This window comes from Osmerus eperlanus, chromosome 4 (genome assembly GCF_963692335.1).
Source record: "Osmerus eperlanus chromosome 4, fOsmEpe2.1, whole genome shotgun sequence".
NCBI classification, from domain to species: domain Eukaryota; kingdom Metazoa; phylum Chordata; class Actinopteri; order Osmeriformes; family Osmeridae; genus Osmerus; species Osmerus eperlanus.
Genome location: NC_085021.1, coordinates 637,611 through 643,584, shown reverse-complemented (window position 1 = coordinate 643,584; position 5,974 = coordinate 637,611).

The following is a 5,974-nucleotide window of genomic DNA, read 5'->3' as shown; positions in this document are numbered from 1 at the left end:
AAACAAACTTTAAACGGACCCACCGAATTGGATATCATCAATCCTGGGAAAATAACCACACACACCGCTGCCCCACGTGCCAACTTGAATTTAGAAACCGTCCCCAGCGAAATCCCACGTTCGGGCGAATAACTGTGAATTTTAAGCCCCCGTTTCTCTCAAGCTGGAAACGTGCATTCAAAGCTGGGAAAAGGTGCTCATATGACAGGCATCTCCACTTCGGGACCTCGTAGCACCTTCACCCGGTGGCGTTGGAAAGGTCTGGGCGAGGGGCACACGGGGAGGTCAGGCTCGCCACGCGCACGCGCTTCCCCGCGAAACGGGAGCCCAAACAAAACTTTAAACGGACCCACCGAATTGGGGATCATCAATCCTGGGAAAATAACCACGCACACCGCTGCCCCCCGTGCCAACTTGAATTTAGAAACCGTCCCCAGCGAAATCCCACGTTCGGGCGCCAAACTGCACGTTTGGAGCCACATTTTGTCTGAAGCTGGAAACGTGCATTCAAAGCTGGGAAAAGGTGCTCATTGACAGGCATCTCCACTTCGGGACCTCGTAGCACCTTCACCCGGGTGGCGTTGGAAAGGTCTGGGCGAGGGGGACACGGGGAGGTCAGGCTCGCCACGCGCACGCGCTTCCCCGCGAAACGGGAGCCCAAACAAAACTTTAAACGGACCCACCGAATTGGGGATCATCAATCCTGGGGAAAATAACCACACACACCGCTGCCCCCGTGCCAACTTGAATTTAGAAACCGTCCCAGCGAAATCCCACGTTCGGGCGCAAAACTGCACGTTTGGAGCCACATTTTGTCTGAAGCTGGAAACGTGCATTCAAAAGCTGGGAAAAGGTGCTCATTGACAGGCATCTCCACTTCGGGACCTCGTAGCACCTTCACCCGGGTGGCGTTGGAAAGGTCTGGGCGAGGGGCACACGGGGAGGTCAGGCTCGCCACGCCGCACGCGCTTCCCCGCGAAACGGGAGCCCAAACAAAACTTTAAACGGACCCACCGAATTGGGGATCATCAATCCTGGGAAAATAACCACGCACACCGCTGCCCCCCGTGCCAACTTGAATTTAGAAACCGTCCCCAGCGAAATCCCACGTTCGGGCGCAAACTGCACGTTTGGAGCACATTTTGTCTGAAGCTGGAAACGTGCATTCAAAGCTGGGAAAAGGTGCTCATTGACAGGCATCTCCACTTCGGGACCTCGTAGCACCTTCACCCGGGTGGCGTTGGAAAGGTCTGGGCGAGGGGCACACGGGGAGGTCAGGCTCGCCACGCGCACGCGCTTCCCCCGCGAAACGGGAGCCCAAACAAAACTTTAAACGGACCCACCGAATTGGGGATCATCAATCCTGGGAAAATAACCACACACACCGCTGCCCCCCGTGCCAACTTGAATTTAGAAACCGTCCCCAGCGAAATCCCACGTTCGGGCGCAAAACTGCACGTTTGGAGCCACATTTTGTCTGAAGCTGGAAACCTGCATTCAAAGCTGGGAAAAGGTGCTCATTGACAGGCATCTCCACTTCGGACCTCGTAGCACCTTCACCCGGGTGGCGTTGGAAAGGTCTGGGCGAGGGGCACACGGGGAGGGTCAGGCTCGCCACGCGCACGCGCTTCCCGCGAAACGGGAGCCCAAACAAAACTTTAAACGGACCCACCGAGCTGGGGACGGCTTTTTCCGGGAAGATAACCGCGCACACCGCTGCCCCCCGTGCCAACTTGAATTTAGAAACCGTCCCCAGCGAAATCCCACGTTCGGGCGCAAACTGCACGTTTGGAGCCACATTTGTCTGAAGCTGGAAACCTGCATTCAAAGCTGGGAAAAGGTGCTCATTGACAGGCATCTCCATGCTTCGGGACCTCGTAGCACCTTCACCCGGGTGGCGTTGGAAAGGTCTGGGCGAGGGGCACACGGGGAGGTCAGGCTCGCCACGCGCACGCGCTTCCCGCGAAACGGGAGCCCAAACAAAACTTTAAACGGACCCACGAATTGGGGATCATCAATCCTGGGAAAATAACCACACACACCGCTGCCCCCCGTGCCAACTTGAATTTAGAAACCGTCCCAGCGAAATCCCACGTTCGGGCGCAAAACTGCACGTTGGAGCCACATTTTGTCTGAAGCTGGAAACCTGCATTCAAAGCTGGGAAAAGGTGCTCATTGACAGGCATCTCCACTTCGGGACCTCGTAGCACCTTCACCCGGGTGGCGTTGGAAAGGTCTGGGCGAGGGGCACACGGGGAGGTCAGGCTCGCCACGCGCACGCGCTTCCCCGCGAAACGGGAGCCCAAACAAAACTTTAAACGGACCCACCGAGCTGGGGACGGCTTTTTCCGGGAAGATAACCGCGCACACCGCTGCCCCCCGTGCCAACTTGAATTTAGAAACCGTCCCCAGCGAAATCCCACGTTCGGGCGCAAAACTGCACGTTTGGAGCCACATTTTGTCTGAAGCTGGAAACGTGCATTCAAAAGCTGGGAAAAGGTGCTCATTGACAGGCATCTCCACTTCGGGACCTCGTAGCACCTTCACCCGGGTGGCGTTGGAAAGGTCTGGGCGAGGGGCACACGGGTGAGGTCAGGCTCGCCACGCGCACGCGCTTCCCCGCGAAACGGGAGCCCAAACAAAACTTTAAACGGACCCACCGAATTGGGGATCATCAATCCTGGGAAAATAACCACACACACCGCTGCCCCCCGTGCCAACTTGAATTTAGAAACCGTCCCCAGCGAAATCCCACGTTCGGGCGCAAAACTGCACGTTTGGAGCCACATTTTGTCTGAAGCTGGAGAAACGTGCATTCAAAGCTGGGAAAAGGTGCTCATTGACAGGCATCTCCACTTCGGGACCTCGTAGCACCTTCACCCGGGTGGCGTTGGAAAGGTCTGGGCGAGGGGGACACGGGGAGGTCAGGCTCGCCACGCGCACGCGCTTCCCCGCGAAACGGGAGCCCAAACAAAAAACTTTAAACGGACCCACCGAATTGGGGATCATCAATCCTGGGAAAATAACCACACACACCGCTGCCCCCCGTGCCAACTTGAATTTAGAAACCGTCCCAGCGAAATCCCACGTTCGGGCGCAAAACTGCACGTTTGGAGCCACATTTTGTCTGAAGCTGGGAAACGTGCATTCAAAGCTGGGAAAAGGTGCTCATTGACAGGCATCTCCACTTCGGGACCTCGTAGCACCTTCACCCGGGTGGCGTTGGAAAGGTCTGGGGCGAGGGGCACACGGGGAGGTCAGGCTCGCCACGCGCACGCGCTTCCCGCGAAACGGGGAGCCCAAACAAAACTTTAAACGGACCCACCGAATTGGGGATCATCAATCCTGGGAAAATAACCACGCACACCGCTGCCCCCCGTGCCAACTTGAATTTAGAAACCGTCCCCAGCGAAATCCCACGTTCGGGCGCCAAAACTGCACGTTTGGAGCCACATTTTGTCTGAAGCTGGAAACGTGCATTCAAAGCTGGGAAAAGGTGCTCATTGACAGGCATCTCCACTTCGGGACCTCGTAGCACCTTCACCCGGGTGGCGTTGGAAAGGTCTGGGCGAGGGGGGACACGGGGAGGTCAGGCTCGCCACGCGCACGCGCTTCCCCGCGAAACGGGAGCCCAAACAAAACTTTAAACGGACCCACCGAAATTGGGGATCATCAATCCTGGGAAAATAACCACACACACCGCTGCCCCCCCGTGCCAACTTGAATTTAGAAACCGTCCCCAGCGAAATCCCACGTTCGGGCGCAAAACTGCACGTTTGGAGCCACATTTTGTCTGAAGCTGGAAACGTGCATTCAAAGCTGGGAAAAGGTGCTCATTGACAGGCATCTCCACTTCGGGACCTCGTAGCACCTTCACCCGGGTGGCGTTGGAAAGGTCTGGGCGAGGGGGACACGGGGAGGTCAGGCTCGCCACGCGCACGCGCTTCCCGCGAAACGGGAGCCCAAACAAAACTTTAAACGGACCCACCGAATTGGGGATCATCAATCCTGGGAAAATAACCACACACACCGCTGCCCCCCGTGCCAACTTGAATTTAGAAAACCGTCCCCAGCGAAATCCCACGTTCGGGCGCAAAACTGCACGTTTGGAGCCACATTTTGTCTGAAGCTGGAAACCTGCATTCAAAGCTGGGAAAAGTGCTCATTGACAGGCTCTCCACTTCGGGACCTCGTAGCACCTTCACCCGGGTGGCGTTGGAAAGGTCTGGGCGAGGGGGACACGGGGAGGTCAGGCTCGCCACGCGCACGCGCTTCCCCGCGAAACGGGAGCCCAAACAAAACTTTAAACGGACCCACCGAATTGGGGATCATCAATCCTGGGAAAATAACCACACACACCGCTGCCCCCCGTGCCAACTTGAATTTAGAAACCGTCCCCAGCGAAATCCCACGTTCGGGCGCAAAACTGCACGTTTGGAGCCACATTTTGTCTGAAGCTGGAAACCTGCATTCAAAGCTGGGAAAAGGTGCTCATTGACAGGCATCTCCACTTCGGGACCTCGTAGCACCTTCACCCGGGTGGCGTTGGAAAGGTCTGGGCGAGGGGCACACGGGGAGGTCAGGCTCGCCACGCGCACGCGCTTCCCCGCGAAACGGGAGCCCAAACAAAACTTTAAACGGACCCACCGAGCTGGGGACGGCTTTTTCCGGGAAGATAACCGCGCACACCGCTGCCCCCCGTGCCAACTTGAATTTAGAAACCGTCCCCAGCGAAATCCCACGTTCGGGCGCAAAACTGCACGTTTGGAGCCACATTTTGTCTGAAGCTGGAAACGTGCATTCAAAGCTGGGAAAAGGTGCTCATTGACAGGCATCTCCACTTCGGGACCTCGTAGCACCTTCACCCGGGTGGCGTTGGAAAGGTCTGGGCGAGGGGCACACGGGGAGGTCAGGCTCGCCACGCGCACGCGCTTCCCCGCGAAACGGGAGCCCAAACAAAACTTTAAACGGACCCACCGAGCTGGGGACGGCTTTTTCCGGGAAGATAACCGCGCACACCGCTGCCCCCCGTGCCAACTTGAATTTAGAAACCGTCCCCAGCGAAATCCCACGTTCGGGCGCAAAACTGCACGTTTGGAGCCACATTTTGTCTGAAGCTGGAAACGTGCATTCAAAGCTGGGAAAAGGTGCTCATTGACAGGCATCTCCACTTCGGGACCTCGTAGCACCTTCACCCGGGTGGCGTTGGAAAGGTCTGGGCGAGGGGGACACGGGGAGGTCAGGCTCGCCACGCGCACGCGCTTCCCCGCGAAACGGGAGCCCAAACAAAACTTTAAACGGACCCACCGAATTGGGGATCATCAATCCTGGGAAAATAACCACACACACCGCTGCCCCCCGTGCCAACTTGAATTTAGAAACCGTCCCCAGCGAAATCCCACGTTCGGGCGCAAAACTGCACGTTTGGAGCCACATTTTGTCTGAAGCTGGAAACCTGCATTCAAAGCTGGGAAAAGGTGCTCATTGACAGGCATCTCCACTTCGGGACCTCGTAGCACCTTCACCCGGGTGGCGTTGGAAAGGTCTGGGCGAGGGGCACACGGGGAGGTCAGGCTCGCCACGCGCACGCGCTTCCCCGCGAAACGGGAGCCCAAACAAAACTTTAAACGGACCCACCGAGCTGGGGACGGCTTTTTCCGGGAAGATAACCGCGCACACCGCTGCCCCCCGTGCCAACTTGAATTTAGAAACCGTCCCCAGCGAAATCCCACGTTCGGGCGAATAACTGTGAATTTTAAGCCCCCGTTTCTCTCAAGCTGGAAACGTGCATTCAAAGCTGGGAACAAGGGCTTCATGTACAGGCATCCCCACTTAGGAACCTCGTAGCACCTTCACCCAGGGCTCGTTGGATAGGTATGCCCGAGGGGAACACGGGCACATCGAGACCCGCGGCCGCACGCGCATTTCCCCGACGCTGCGAGCGAAACAACATTTCAAACACGCCTACCGAAAT